The 16,996-nt window shown below is 41.9% G+C and overlaps 1 protein-coding gene across 1 annotated transcript in view; it reads left to right on the top strand.

Moving 5' to 3' along the window:
• The first annotated feature begins 16,241 nt into the window (after positions 1 to 16,241).
• LOC117349393 (transient receptor potential cation channel subfamily V member 3-like) overlaps positions 16,242 to 16,996 on the top strand; it is a 114,265-nt gene continuing 113,510 nt past the window's right edge. The window contains exon 1 of the mRNA XM_033922818.1: positions 16,242 to 16,351. The gene's annotated coding sequence lies outside the window, so the exon portion shown is untranslated. The remainder of the gene's footprint in view (positions 16,352 to 16,996) is intronic.

Genomic DNA, 16,996 nt, shown 5'->3' with positions numbered 1-16,996 from the left:
ACTAACAGCCTTGCAGTCTGCCCATCCACTAGGGTTGCCAGTTGGATTCAGATTTGTCCATCAGGGTTGATCCAGTCCTCGGTGTACCCTATAGCATGCAGGGACTTGTAGTATTGCTTTCCATAGGGCATGCAATGGGGAAATCGGAACAAGTCCCTGCATGCGATGGGATGAATCTGAATCCAGTTGGCAACTTCATCATTCACACCAGCTGTTTAGCTGTCCCTCCCTCCAAAATTCTCTTTGCTTGCCTGTGCTTTCTGGAATTCTGATACTGTCCATGTCTCTATCTATTTGGAGACTGTTCCATACATTCACCATCCTTTTGGTAAAGAAATGTTAGTTTTGATTATTCCTGACTCTTATCACCCCTCTTTTGTCCTCAGGACCCCCACAGCCAGTCCATTTGTAAGGATGGCTGGTGATATTCAGTCCTGCTCTCTGGATAGTTATTCACATCACTTAAAATCATCTGCTCTGACGGATATTTGATGCTCTCTGCCTTTTTGCTGCCCTAAGTTATTTTTATATTTAATGTTTAGGACTCTTTTTACAAAGCTGCGGTAGCAATGCTGCTGTGGTAAGTGCACCAAAGCAGTGACTTAATAAGGGTAGGAGGCGCTCTGGGCAGTGGCACCCCCCCATGCCCCTTCCCATTCCTTCCTCTCTGTGCCCCTGCTCCTTCCCGTCCCCCACTCTACACACACGCTCTCCCTTTCCCCCCCCCCAATACCTCTAAATCTTCGCTAGCACGAGTGGCTTCTGTAGCACACTCCTTGCGCCAGCATTGACTTTCCCTCTGATGTCACTTCCTGGCCCCCATACCTGGAAGCGATTCAAAGGGGAACCAGGCTGGCATGAGCAGCAGGCAGGAGAAGTTGCTCAGGCTAGAAAAGATCTACAGAGGTTCGGGGTGGGGGAAAGGGTTGGCATGGGGCGGGGCGGTGAGGTGCTAGTGTTCCCACCAACACGGCACCTGGGGCAGTCTGCCCCCCCCTCACCCCTTACCACACCACTGCACCAAAATCCATAGGAACTGAATGGGCTTTGGTGCATTTACGGTGGCAGCATTGCTACCACGGCTTTGTAAAAGGGGACCTTAGTTATGCAGCTCGCTATTCAGATAGCAGAACTGAAAATTATAAGTCTCATTATTCACTGTTGTGCCCCAGCTTCGCCCATGGACTGGCACAGCTCTATCCAGAAAGAGCCGGAGTGATACTCAGTGGCATTATTCATATAGAGCCATTAAATATCAGGCCGTGGGTTTCCAATGTATGCAAATGTATCTCATGCATATTTTATTGTGGATATCCTGAATACCTGGCAGTCTCTGAGGTCTCCAGGACAGGTCCGGGAAGATTTATTCTAGAGCGGGGATTTTCATATTGTAGCTTGCAATTCCGAATGGGGTTGCAAAACCCAAATCTGGGGACATAAGCTGGATGGTCTATAAATAGAAAATTGTTGTCCTGCAGCTCCAGGGGTTGTGTGTTTTCTACAGTAATGATAATAGGGTAAAGGCTGCAGAAAGTTTGATAAGTGGAGTTCTAGAGTCTTCTTTCTGCTGAATTAATTCACCTCCAATACACTCAGGGGGAGGGGTGTAGGGCTCCGCAGCTCAGCTGATGGGGATTCCCCTGCCACGATCAGATAAAGTGGGTACATCTACAAAACTTGCTTTTCTGCGTTTTTCACGTGGACTTTTTTATTTTTCAAAATGGCCAAAAAAGGTAGACATCATAAGGACCAAAACATCTACATAGGTCATTTTCAAAAATAAAAGATAGATATCTGGCAGCTTTGAAAATGGACATTTTATCTACTGGGTTTGTGGACGTCTTGCCCAGAATGTCCAACCTCTTATCGAAAATGCCCCTCCACGTCACACAATATAGTGGCTAGCCACCAAGATCCTGATTCTACAGTATATTTTCAGTAACGGTCCCCTTCATTTGAAATTCTTTACTCACTCACATTAGGGAAGAAAATAACAGACAAACTTACCCATGCAGCAAAGAGTTTATTTTAAGATTCTTTCAACTATACATCAGATTTTGTATCATGTTTCTCCAGTTGTTTTACAAGAATTTTGTGATATGTATCAGCTTAGAACAGTGGTCTCAAACTCGCGGCCTGGAGGCCACATGCCTTAAGCGTCTCGCTGTTGTAACCTCATACAAGCACTTTCCTGCGTCTGTACGCGATTGTGAGGTGGAGAGGACAATCGCGTACAGATGCAGGAAAGCGCTTGCTTGAGGTTACAGAAGTGAGGCAGGCACTGCCTCAAAATAGTACATAAAGTAACCATTGGAGGCAGTGCAGCTTGTGCGTGTGTACATAATCTCGTGAACTCTCACGAAATTTGGCACCTCTCCTGGCGGTGACTGCTTGATGTAAGATGGCGGCTGTGTCTGGTGCTGGAGGAGGTGAGAGCTGAAGGCGGTTGCGGACGCGACCACTGGACGCTTAAGGCACAAGTTTATAAGGCACAAGTCAGATATTCATTCTCCCCCTCTACAAAAAAGCCTAGAGGACTACACCAAAATCTTGTCTCTTGCAGTTGATACTTTAGAATCTAAATCACAATTTTGCATGAGGTAAAACTCATTATAGTTTATAAATCTTTCCTTCTGATAATTTCAGCTATACACAGCTGAAAGCAGTGCAACATGCAGAAAGTGAAAAACTATCTAAACTTCACTTTCTTTGTATAGCTGAAATTATAAGAAGGAAAGATTTATAAACTACAACGAGTTTTACCTCATGCAAAGTTGTCATTTCTTTAATAAGACATTAACTATTTTTTCTGCGGCCCTCCAAGTACCTACAAACCCAAAATGTGGCCCCGCAAAGGGTTTGAGTTTGAGACCGCTGGCCTAGAAGGTGTCTGAGATCAGAAAATAGTATGAAACTAAGCTTTGGCAGGGGTGTCAAAGTCTCTCCTCGAGGGCCGCAATCCAGTCGGGTTTTCAGGATTTCCCCAATGAATATGTATAAGAGCTATTAGCATACAATGAAAGCAGTGCATGCAAATAGATCTCATGCATATTCATTGGGGAAATCCTGAAAACCTGACTGGATTGCAGCCCTCGAGGAGGGACTTTGACACCCCTGGTTTAGAGGGTAAGATGTCAATCTCTCATGTTAGGATTGGTGCAGCGATGCTGTCTGTGGCAGGTGCTGAGCTTTGGAATGCGTTGCCTGGAATTTTGTGATACTGTGCTGGGGGGATGAATTTTAAGAAAATGCTGAAAAATCAGTTGTTTGTTAGCACTTTCCTGTTAGTTTTTTTTTTTATGGGAGCTGTTCTGCAATTGTGTCTGTATGTGGTGTTCAACTTGTTATGATCGTCATTTTTGTAAACCATATACTTAGGGGTCCTTTTATCAAGGCGCGGTAGGGGTTTAATGCACGGAATACCGCGCATTAAACTGCCTGCCGTGCTAGTTGCTAACACCTCCATTGACCAGGCGTTAGTTTTTTTGCTTGCCGCGGGGCTTAGTGCGTGATCAAATGTCTGATGCGCTAACCCCGCTAGTGCGGCTTGATAAAAGGACCCCTTAATATACGATATATAAATTTTTAAATAAATGTTTCGAGCACTGTCTCCTCATCTTTTCTAAATTAGTAAGCTGCAGCTATAAATAAATACAACCTTCTCCTCCTCTCTTCCTCTTGCATTTACCTTTTTATGTTCTCTTTTATTGAATTTTATTGTAGTTCTACCCTCTCTCCCTTCTGTTTAATAGTAGATCTGTCTTATATACCATTGTTTTTATTTCTTGTATACACCCATATTTTATTGCACATCGCTTAGAATCCATGATAGGCAATTAATCAAATTCTTTTTTTTTTTTTTAACTTTATTTAGTTTTTAATGCCAACAAAAAGTGCAACACAATTTACATACAAATAATAATCATCAAATAAGCACTTATAAACAATCAGAATCTATACAAAAGATAAAAATTCCCTCCCCCATCCATTATTACCATCAGGAATAATACCAAAACAAAAGATATACCCCTCTCCCGCTCCCACTCCCCCCTGGATGTTTAATAGAACTTGAAAAAACTTGAGAAGAAACAGTGACCACAAGGAAGAGAAAAAGCAAGAGGGCAAGTTAATAGTGAGGCAGCAGCTTGCAAGTAGAGCAAAGATGTCACTTCTTCAAGGAAAGGTTAATTGTTCTCATGAGAAGTCATGCATCTGGTTTTTAAATGGCCAGATAGTGACACTATTTTAGCAACGCTGCCTGTCAAATTTCACTGAATATCGGCAGCCAACTTGCTGAACAGAATAAAAGAAAAAAAGAAAGAAAGCATCTTTTGAAACATGTATGAATATTTTATGTCCCTCCATTACCCCAAGTACAAAATAAAGCACCTGTATTTACCATGGCAGCATCCCTATAGCAGCTTTGTAAAAGGGGCCCTGAATTAATAGTGAGGAGGGACATCTAGTGGACACTATGATAAATAACATCTGCCTAGTCTTTCAGCTTCTCTGCTCTTTTTCCTTTTGGTCTCTGTTGCACAAAACTTATTTAATATAGTATCATTTATGCAGTTTGTTTTTTGACTGTGTTTTCTAAAAAATTTTGTTCTGGGAAGATTTTGCTCTCCGCCAGTGGCATTAACTCAGATAGCATTGGACTAGAGGTCTGTAACATTTCTAGTTGGGACTGGTAACAGATGTAGGGATTAGTTATGGAGCCTTCAAGTCCCTGATTTCCTGGTTTTCGATCTTCCCCAACCTGTCCCACACATGGCTGTTAAAGAAATCTTGCAGTCTGTCAAATTTTGGGTGACCCACCTCTCACTCAGCTCAATATCTCTCCTCACTTATCTCCGCTTATGCTCCCCACCATGAACTCCATTCATCAGTAAGTCCCTCTTATCCGCACCGTCTCCTCCAGTACCAACAGGACATCAAGCTCCATCTCTAGCAGTATTCAAGTCCAAGCTAAAAGCCCACTTTTTTGAGGCTGCTTCCAATACAAGCGGACTCACAATGAAAGTAAAACCCGGATGTCTCAATCCGTCCTCCTTTTTCTGGAGCCGTACGGTAACCCTACCACTAGGAACACGATAGGGTGAACACAGTAGTGATACCCAGGGTTGGTGAGGATATGATAAAGTACAGATAACTAGAATTATCAGGATGTATGTAAATCTAAGATGAATATAGAACATGATATAGGTATTATGTGTGCAAATAAGTAGGATTTAGTATGAACATAGTACAGTACACTATATTAGATGAATGATTATGGTATAAATGTGTCTGTATTGAATACCATCTCAGAAAACGCTAACTCTGTGTTGTAACACCTTTACAAAAGCTCAAGTAAACTGCTCTGAATTGACTCCCCAGTCATTAGTAGTGGTAGAAAAGCTTTCAATAAACAATAAGACATACGATATATTGTCTAGCTGCTAACTGGTTAGGCGCTAAAATGCTATTTAACTGATTAGGAGCTGTTCCCTGCCTGATTGCTATGTTATGTTATGCTTTTGCTCTAAGAGGAGATGCTGTCTTTCATAGGAACAGAGAACATGATGACAGATAAGGGGCTGGTCTGATACATTTCCTGCTGGATGATACAGATCACTGGCTTTTATATTCACTCCTGCGCCTCTCTGCTTATCCCAAGATCTCTGCTATGCTGCTGCTGTTCTCACCTCCACCACCTGCATGGGGAGACTGCTGCATGCATCTATCACCTTTCCATGAAGTAGATTACTCCTGAGTCTACCTTCTTTAGCTCCCGATTTCTTGGCCTATTGTTCCAAAATTTCCTTTCCACTGAAATGTTTCTTTCATATCGGTTGCTTTCTTGTCCACTAAGGTATACATATTTAAAGGTCAGTTTCCTTCTTAGCGCAAAGTCCATCAGCCGTGGCTGCTAAGTGCTTTTAGACTTCATATTTGCTTTTAATTAGGCAAATGTTTGCTAGGAAATAATATCCACGGGAGCCTTTTTATTAAAGTGCAGTTCATTTTTGCATTTATAACACTGTAACAGCAAAAAAATCAACATACAGTAAGTGCAAAGGCTGTGAGCTAACTGTTGGGGTCTGTCCAGCATGTTCCCTGCAATTACCTCACAGAGACATTCTTTATTGCTTGTTAAATTATTCACAATTGGGTAGCATTAAAAAAGATTAGAGAAGGTTCATAGAAGAGTGACCAAGATTATAAAAGGGATGGAACTTCTCTCATTTGAGGTAAGACTAAAGAGGTTAGGGCTCTTCAACTTGAGTGATGTAGAATGGGTGTGAATCAGTTGTTGACTCCATAAAAAAATGACAAAGACTAGGGAAGTTACAGGGAGCTGTTTTTAAAACCACTAATGTCTGGTTCACACCACAGATCTGATCCTGTGTATTAATTGGATTTTTCAAATAGATGCATCGCGTTTATCGGTGAAGATCCTTTCACAATAAACTGTGTATCGAGATCATCATTTCCACGGTGTTCCTTTGTTTTTTGGTTGTTTCCTTTCTACTATGGAACCATTTGGTGAATATTTTTTTTTTTTTAATCTTTATTTATTGGATTATTCATTACAATACCTTAGTAACAAACATTCATGAATGAACACAAAAAATGCAAATGTAAATTCCCTACAAAGAACAATAAAATATATAAGGAAACTAATCAACCATATCCTAGTCCACATTATTGCTGATCGCCAGTATTTTAAAATAAATCATCAAATCAAGTCTTTCTATCTACTATCTAGGAACAGGCAAATGGCTTTTATATATATTATACATCATCCTCCAAAAGTAAACTCAATATTAGAAATTAAACTTTCAACAAAGGTTTCTCTTTAATAAAATCTTCCACCTGGGCTGGATCAAAAAACACATATTTATCACTTCCATATGAAATCAAGCATTTACATGGAAATTTCAAAAAGAAAGTAGCTCCGACTGCCAAAACCTTTGGCTTTAGCTGAAGGAACTGTTTCCTCTTGAACTGAGTTTGTCTAGAGACATCTGGAAAAATTATCACCCGTTGACCACAAAACATCTCTTGTTTTTTCAGGAAATATAACTTCAAAATATCTTGTTTTTCAAACTCTGTCTTAAAGGTCACGAGAAGAGTTGCTCGTTTATCAATTATGTCTTTAGATGACTCCAAAAACTGTGATACATTCAAACTATCAGGTAATACTATTCTATACATTCCACCTTCATCTACCTTTTCCTTGGTGAATTTTGACTGTTTGCCTAATGGTTTAGCGCAACTTTTGTAAAAAGGTCTCATAGATTAATCATTTCAATCTGCTGCAAGTGTAGAAACCATCTAAGAATTGTCCTCAGGAAAATCCTCCCTCAGAAAAAATGCTGTGAACTCCACATGTATGTTTAGTTGGATTGAGGGAGAGTAATTTTGAGAAAGGCCAGTTTACTGTTATTTATCTAGCAAAGAGGCTTTAAAATTGCTTTCATAAGTCTCATAGTTTAGGGGTTTGATATAGGCAGCATTTTGATAGGCCTTCCCTAAGCTGTCTCTAGTCTGTCTCCAGGTTTGGACACAATACTTCAGGTGAGGCCTTACCAAAAACATTTGCAGCAATGTTGTTAAGCTTTTTTCTTTCATGTTTGACCTTATCCTTTATTCATTATTCTATGTATAAAACCCAAATTACCATTTTACAGATTTTGAGTGGTTCTCCTATATACACAAGATGTTTGCTCCGATTCCGGATGTTCTGTGGTGGATCAGCAACTTTGCTGAATTTGTCTTGGATGCATAATGAGAGATGTCATAATGACTTGTGTTATTCTCTGACTTCTGGACCACACTCATTATGCCACTTAAAACTGGGTTCTTAATAGTGCTAACTAGTGGTCTTAGAAGCACTTATCTTCTGCCACTGGATAATGTAGAAGTTTATGTTTATATTATTAAAAATTTAATATATTGCCAAGCCAGTAAAGGTTCTAGGCAGTTCACAAAGTCTAAATACATTTTTTAAAAAACTGAATTAGAAATAATGAGAAAGACCTATTACATTCAAATGAAGACTATAATAAAGACAAATAAACCACTATGCCAGGCAGTCTAAAAGTATCTGGATTTTCAGCATCATTGTTCAGTTAGTAGCCAGTTCTAAATGTCTGGATAAGGCAGTCCATGCACAACATATCAGATAGTGGCAATATTCAGTCTACTATCCAGATAATTTAGGAGAGCCTTCTTTCTCTCCTAAGTTAACTGAACAAGTTATCCGGATAAACAAACTTAATATCACCAATTTTCAGATAAGTTCTGGGACTGGCCTGCTTTGCCTACACAAGAACAAACAAGAGGTTGACCCTTAAAAACTCCACAAAAATAGAAAACTGACAAGAACAAAAAACTTGTGGAGAAGGAGATGTTCAAAATGCAGGCTTTATTAAAATCACAGTTTAATAATCCACATAAAGATATATCTAGGACCCAAGGCGTCCGTGTTTTGACGATGCTGTCCCTAAGGTCCTGATACAGAAGCTCGTGGATAAAGAACTAAAAACGAACTAAGATGTAACTCTGTGCAAGTGAGAAGACTGTGTTGGGTCCATATCCCCACGCCTTGGGTCCTAGATATATTTTTATGTGGATTATTAAACTTTGATTTTAATAAAGACTGCATCTTGAACATCTCCTTCTCCACAAGTTTTTCTACTTTGCTTACACTCCACCTTGATGCTATCCCCATTAGTCCCAGATTCTCTAAAAGGTGCCATTGTTGGTGACCACCTTAAAAGCGGCTGCCAATCGCGTGTCAATCATGTGATGGTGCCGTATAGAGAATTGTGCCTCCGGCAAAGGTAGGCAACGGAAATGTAGACCAGGGTTTTCAAGGCCTACATTTTCGGTGTCTATCTTTTTTTTTGTGAATTGTGCCTATGTAGGCGCTTTATGGCACCTAACCCCACTTCCAGTGTTAGACACACCTACTGTGGCATTAAGCACCTCCAGAGGTGCAATTCTGGCGCTGACTTTTTAGGTGCTAGTAGGCGCCGTGAAATTTATTTTAAGTATCATTTTAAACAACGTTTCCTTCTGAACTTAGGCGCTGGTAGGGTGCCTAATGGGCACCTAAGTTAAGTCGCCGTTTAGAATATGGGCCATAGAGGGCAAGTCTACATTTTAACACCGCACTACATAGGGGTGCATTTAGTGTCAATTCTATAACACTTTAAAGTTGCACTTAAGCTATTATAAAATATTAGTGCAAAGCTACTTTGATGTGCCAAAAATTAGGTAAATTAACTTATGTCATGTCAATGGCCAGTATAAACTGGCACACCTAAGTTAAAAGGGGATAGATTCTGTACAAATGTAAGGAAGTTCTTCTTCACTCAGAGAATGGTAGAAATCTGGAACACTCTTCCAGAGGCTATTATAGGGGAAAACATCCTTCAGGGATTCAAGAAAAGGTCAGATAAGTTCCTGCTGGACCAGAACATACGCAGGTAAGGCTAGACTCAGATAGGGCACTGGTCTTTGACCTAAGGGCTGCCGTGTGAGCGGACTGCTGGGCACGATGGACCACTGGTCTGACCCAGTAGCAGCAATTCTTTTGTTTTTATGCCAATCAGTGCTCGCGGCTAATAGTATAAGCTGCAAATGTTGCTTTGTGATAGGCCCATGCTTTGTTGATGGTAATTTTTCCCATGCAGTTTGCACTATATGAATTGGGCACACTCCAGCTGATATCAGCCAGCAGCAGTCAGCATTTTTAAGTCCACTGCCGATTGTATTCTTGAATTTTCAATGTTTTCATGATTTTCACGACCAGGCACCAGCATTGAATATCTGGTTCTATCTTGGCTGCTAAAATGTATGCAGTTAACTGCAATATTCAGCCCTTAACCACATAAAATGACCCGCATAAAGATAGGACAACTTCTATGTGGCTTAATTTAAGCAGTTATCTTGCGCTGTTATGAGCTGAGTATTGTACTTAATCATATATGTGTCAACTCTGCCCCTAAAACAGGGGTGGGCAACTCCGGTCTTCGAGGGCCAGAATCCAGTCGGGTTTTCAGGATTTCCCCAATGAATATACATTGAAAGCAGTGCATGCAAATAGATCTCATGCATATTCATTGGGGAAATCCTGAAAACCCGACTGGATTCTGGCCCTCGAAGACCGGAGTTGCCCACCCCTGCCCTATAACGTCCACAACAGGGGTCTCCAAAGTCCCTCCTCGAGACCCGAATCCAGTCAGGTTTTCGGGATTTCCCCAATGAATATTCATTGAAAGCAGCGCATGCATATAGATCTCATGCATATTCATTGGGGAAATCCCGAAAACCTGACTGGATTCGGCCCTCAAGGAGGGACTTTGGAGACCCCTGGTCCACAAGTTAGCTCATTTTAGCTCAGGCACTAACTGTGAATATTCAGTGGCACTTATTGGTTAAGTGCCACTGAATATTAGTGGTTAGCTACAGATAAGCAATTTAAATGGCCTGGAGTCTCTCCGGGCCATTTCAATTGCTTTAAATATCGGGCGGGCAGTTTATAGAACACAAGTGTTTAAGCCTGTTACATTAACGGGTGCTAGAGTAGATGTGTCTGTCTGCCTGTCTTTCTCTCTCTCTCTCCTTTTCCGCTGTCTGTCTTTCTTTCTTTCTTTCTGTCTCTCTATCTCCTTGGCCAATTTCTACATACAGGCCCAACAATTGTCCCTTTTATTCCCTCCCTCCTTCCTTCCTTCCTATGTCCTTAGTGCCCCCAGTGCCTCCTTCCTAAGTCCTTAGTATCCCTTCCCATTTACTTAGTGCCCCCAGTGCCTCCTTCCTATGTCCTTAGTGCCCCTTCCTATGTCCTTAGTGCCCACAGTGCCTCCTTCCCATGTCCTTAGTGCCCCCAGTGGTCCTTCCTATGTCCCCCCTCACTGCCTTCCAGCCTTTGTCCCACCCCCCTCCCCCGAAGCTAGCCAGCCTACCTCCCTCCCTATCTGCCGCACTAAAGCCAGTCAGTCTGCCTCCCTCAAGCGCCGAAGACGAAGTCTGCCCCACCCCCCGTACCGGACCCTGCTGCTGCTACCTACTGTCTGGCCTACCGCCACTTCAAACACCCTCCCGGTCCGCCGAAGCTGCTGTCCGCTGAAACTAAAACAAAAGGAAAAGGGTCCGCCACACACAAACCGCAGAACGCTTCGAACACCGCCACGGAGCTACGGATCTCAGAGGCAGGGATGACGGAGGTAGAAATGCACATGTGCGCTTAGGGTTTTGTTATTATTGATTACCTAGCATTTGAAAGTAGCACAAAATTCCATCATTAGGGTGCTGTTGAAATTGACAAGAGGGGAACATGCATCTGACTACTACATTAAACTATATAGACTTAAGATTGATTTTAGAGTCCAATTCAAGATACTGCTGTTGGTATATTTAGGCCTGCATGGGTTGGCCCCCAAATACCTAACAGATTGCCTTTCGTACTATGCTGCGCTTCCTCAGTTGCGCTCCTCAGGACACCGGGACTTCTCTGTTCCCTCAAGAAATGAGATCAAAATGCAAACGATGAAGGCAGGAATGTTGGTCCTGAGACATGGAACAAGCTTCCGAGGTACATAATGGAATTTAAAAAATTGCTAACGCGTCATCTTTTCTGTGCAATGAAGTACGATTAAAGGTGCCATGCTGGATTGGCACAGTGCGCCCAGTTCTTTGGGTCTTGCTCTATGGGGACATCATTTGTATGCTTTGCATTTCATTGTTTGATCTATTTTGCTGTTTGTATGTTGAAATTTCATATGTGTTAATCTGTGATTCGCTTTGTATAAGGCAAACAATAAATAATATAAATACTCATGTAACTGCCAATTATAGGCACCAATCACACCTACAGCTATTGTTAGTTATTTTCACTATTAAGTCCCTTTTTATTAATTAATAAAAAAATATTTTACATCTAGATACAGATGCTTTCGGAACCATTTAACATTTGACCTTTTTAAATATTTTTGGGCAAAGCGTCTTGCACGATTTCTCTCTCTTCTACGAAACTGCGCTAGCAGTTTTTAGCGCGGTGAGTAGCGCTGAATGGCCTGCATTGCTCCCGATGCTCATAGATTCCTATGAGCGTCGGGAGCAGCATGGGCAATTTGGCACGGCTCTCTGCTAAAAACTGCTAGCGCAGTTTTGTAAAAGAGGAGTGTTTGAGTTTCATTTATTGTTATTATTGCTACCTCAGCGCTAAATTGCTAGGGGGAGGGCCCTTTACTAAACCGCGATAGCAGTTATTAGCGCAGGTAGCCACTATGAATTCTCTGCGCTGCTCCTGCCACTCATAGGAACTCTATGAGCATCAGGAGCAGCGCGGATCCCTGCTCTAATAACCGCTATCGCGGTTTAGTAAAAGGGAGGGGAGGTTAGAAAGATATATACAATTTTAGCACATGGTTTTTAATATACATTTTCTTAACTTTAGTCGTTTGTTCTGGTTCATATTCATGGTATTTTTTATTGACAGCAGCTTTATCACCCGACATAGAAACATAGAAATAGACAGCAGATAAGGGCCACGGCCCATCTAGTCTGCCCACTCCAATGACCTTCCCCTACCTTTCTCTTGTCTATCCCATTTGGCCTTAAAATCAGGCACGCTGCTGGCCTCAATAACCTGAAGTGGAAGACTATTCCAGCGATCAACCACCCTTTCAGTGAAAAAGAATTTCCTGGTGTCCCCGTGTAGTTTCCCACCCCTGATTTTCCATGGATGCCCCCTTGTTGCCGCGGAACCCTTGAAAAAGAAGATATATTCTTCCACCTCGATGCGGCCCGTGAGATGTCTCGATCATGTCACCCCTCTCTCTGCGTTCCTCGAGTGAGTACAGCTGCAACTTATCTAGCCATTCCTCGTACGGGAGATCCTTGAGTCCCGAGACCATCCGGGTGGCCATTCTCTGGACCGACTCCAGTCTCAGCACATCCTTACAGTAATGCAGCTTCCAGAATTGCACACAGTATTCCAGGTGGGGCCTCACCATGAATCTATACAACGGCATAATGACTTCAGGCTTACGGCTGATGAAACTCCTGCGTGTGCAACCTATGATTTGCCTTGCCTTGGATGAAGCTTGCTCCACTTGATTGGCAGTCTTCATGTTCTCTCTGACGATCACCCCTAAGTCTCGTTCTGCTTCAGTTCTTGTTAGGATCTCGCCATTAAGGCTGTAAGTCTTGCATGGATTTTGGCTGCCCAGGTGCATGACTTTGCATTTTTTGGCATTGAAGCTGAGTTGCCAGGACCTAGACCAGCTCTCCAGTAGGAGTAGGTCGTGCGTCATGTTGTTGGACATTGAATTTATGTCTGTTGTGCTTTTGCCCACTACATTGCTTAGTTTGGCGTCATCGGCGAATAATGTTATTTTACCTCGCAGCCCTTCTGCCAAGTCTCTTATAAAGATGTTGAATAGGATCAGGCCCAGGACCGAGCCCTGCGGCACTCCACTGATTACCTCCGTCATTTCGGAGGGGGTGCCGTTCACCACTACCCTCTGAAACCTACCTCCAAGCCAGTTCCCAACACATAGTACGTGATTTGTACTGATGCTGACTTTTGCTGTTTTAGCCTCAATAGCAGTATAACTTATGACAATTGATTTTTTTAGCCAATCTTTTGACTTTAGTTTCAGGGCTCCTTTTATTAAGCTGAGGTAGCGTTTTTAGCGCGCACTAACCCCTGCTACGTGCCAAAAACGAACGCCAGCTCAATGGTGGCATTAGCATCTAATGTGCGGGGCAATTTAGCAGCTTAGTAAAAAGAGCCCTTAATTTATATTTGTAAGCATTTTCCAGGGTTCAGAGTAGATATAGGTTTTTTTTACTCAGGTATTGAAAGAAAGTTGATTAATCGGTTTTTTCTAGTTATTACATTGTGGTTGTAATAATTGTTATTCTATTGTTAGTCTATTATTCAAAGCATTAAATGGCTCGGCCCCCCCCCCCCCTATCTAAACAACCGCCTAAACCAGATCCTCACCTCAAGACAAAGAAGAACTCCGAACCCTTTTGCCTTCCCTCCACTCAAGGGCACTCAGCGCAAAAAGATGTTTGATAACCTTCTGGCGACGCAAGCAGTAAAACTTAACCTCTCCATCTCCAATCTGTTGACGGCAATGGGCTGCTTCAAAACTTTTCGAAAAGAAATCAAAACCCTACTTTTCAAAGAATTTATCCAGATATCTTAACCCAACCGTTCCCCATCCTCCTAGATAAATTCTCCCCCAAAACCTCCACTTAAATAATCTCTTCCTCCCCAAAACACCAACCAAGTATTCAGATCCCTGAAATGTAACGTAATCTTATTTGTACTCTAACTGTAATCTATTTGTTATATCACACAGTAACGTACAGTCAATTTAATATCCAATTTGCAAGTTCTTCCGGAATTAATCCAGGTACCTCTCCTCCCTTGTAACAAAAAAAAAAACAAAAAACAAAACTGTTGTAACTTCACTGGAAATGTCCAGTTAGCTCTTTTGTAATCCGCCTTGAACTGCAAGATATAGGCAGAATAGAAGTCCCTAATGTAATGTAATGTAATTGTGGAGTTTATGCTTACTTTTATGCATTCTTTATTTTAGAGTTTTGTGTCATCTATGATTGTGCATATTTTATCCCTTTTTGTTATGGGAAGAAATCACATATAATTTTCATACTCTGGTATGTAAACAAATTGCATTTGTTCTTTTTTTTTTTTTTTTTCCAAAGAATCATTTTTATTTTTCACAATAAATATACAAAGTATACAGATAATTATTATAAATATACAAAAGATAACTCAAACATGAAACAGACTAGTTGTACATATCGCAGTTAATAAGCAAGGAGATAGTATTGATTATAAGCCAAAAATGTACCACTTGCCAACTGCGCAGGAACTGTAAAATAACTTCCCAATGTTCAACTCCAATAGTGTGCATATGATTTGCATCTATTAGGGCTGAATCTTAAGAAGTCCTTTTTTAGTGCGGTCCCCACGGTATTCTCCTGCGCTGTACAGAACAGCACAGGAATTCTGAGCATTGGCCTGTTGATGACGTGAGAAGAGTCTGCTATGGCTACTGTTCCCTTTTATATCTACACTTCCCCCTCTGTATTCGCGGGGGTTAGGGGCAGAACTGGCCCGCGAATATTAAAAAACTGCAAATAATATTTGGACCGGTTCTGCCCCTAACCCCTGCTTCCCCCGGCTATTTTAAGCCCTGAAAACCCCCCTTAAGCCTTACCTGGTCTTCTAGCGGGTTTTCATGCAGGAGCGATCTTCCCATGCTCCTGCCCCGTGCAGATCGCTCACAGGAAATAGCTGCCTTGAGCTCCCATAGTCTCTCGAGCCATTTCCTGTGAGCAATCTGCACGGGGCAGGAGCATGGGAAGATCGCTCCTGCCCTAAAAACCCGCTAGACCACCAGGTAAGGCTTAAGGGGGGCTTAAAATAGCATGAAAAATGAATTTTTTTTTTTGGTTTTAAAACCGCAAATAAGCAAATCCATAGATACGGAATTCGCGAATACGGAGGGGGAAGTGTAGATATAAAAGGGAACAGTCTAAGCCGGGTTTTACTTGGTGTGCAGAGATACATATGCTTCTTCTGACAGTATATTTGCCAGTTCTGTACATCACTCTAGTGGTGTTCATGCTGAAGAATGATCTTTCAAGTCCTGATAATAAAACTGATAAATCAACATAATGCTGAAGTGTTCAGCAGCCCTATTTAGAGATTTCAGACAGTGCCGCTGAATAAGCCTGTCAGTAGCACTGATCCGGATATCGGTTGCTCCTGTCCAGATAAATGCTTTTTAAATATTGACTCAAACTTTGCAGGGCTAACATGCTTTGTTTTAACTGATCTTCATTATCCAGCTGTACTTTTCTTTTGTTTAAGTTCCAGATGCCAATTGATTTTCAAAGTGGGAGTCAATCTACCTTTCCCCTTTTCTTACTAAAAAAAAAAAAAAATAAAAGTCTTAAAGCAAATCTAGTGTGTTACAATATACTTATCTTTGCAAAAGTTTGAAAGGAAACAAGCTCATGCTTTGCTCCTTATAAAGATTTGCTGTATGAACCCTGGACTCAGAATGCAACACTAGGGCTAATATTGTAATAATATCCAGGGGCTCCTCCCTTCTAGGAGAGGCTGTCCAATGAAATCACAAGACCTCTTCCTATAATTATAGGAAAGATTAACAGATCCTACTGCAGTGGAAGGTAGACCCCAGCTTACAAACATTGATGCTTTCCTTGTGTCTCCAGACATCTTTTGCCATCTTTCTTTTTCCAGCCTTCTAAATATCAATGTTTTGCTCTACAGGCTATTGAAGTTGTAAGTAAAGCTGTTATTTCTTCCTTTTTCCTCTGTCCCATTGTGCATGCTAAGTGTTGTCAACTGTGACGTTGAATATTGCATAGGCTGGCTAGATGTGCACAATTTCCTGAGTATTTTTTATAAGGCTCACTGAATGTAGAGCTTGATGTAAAATATGTATAAAATATGTTATTAGAAAACTTTTTTCTCCTGAAATTGTCTGTTTCCTATATCCAGATGGTTCTTGCTGTACACCTCCTTAAGTGGATTTCTTTAGAAAGATGGGAAATGGTGTGGTGGCCGCAGTGGCGTAATAAGGCGGGGGCAGGCGGGCACCGTCTTGGAGAAGGTGTCAACACCCCTCTTCCTCTCTGCCCCCCCACTCTTCCCCCCCTCACTGCGCATGTGCCTTTACTTCCCCTCAACATACCTCTGGCTTTTCGCCAGCATGAGCAACAACTCCAACCTGCTGCTCACGCCCAGCGTCAGCTCCCTCTGACACGGGTCTCGCACCTAGGAAATGACATCAGAGGGAGACCCAATGCGGGCAGCAAGTTGGTGACTTGCTCACACCGGGGAACATAAAGAGGTATGGGGGAAGGGGAAGGGAAAGGGCATGCATGCAGCAGGGAGCGGAGAAGAGGGCAGGGAGGGACGCCACCG

Source organism: Geotrypetes seraphini, chromosome 15 (assembly GCF_902459505.1).
Source record: "Geotrypetes seraphini chromosome 15, aGeoSer1.1, whole genome shotgun sequence".
Lineage (NCBI taxonomy): Eukaryota > Metazoa > Chordata > Amphibia > Gymnophiona > Dermophiidae > Geotrypetes > Geotrypetes seraphini.
This window is presented reverse-complemented; position numbering and strand designations above follow the sequence as displayed.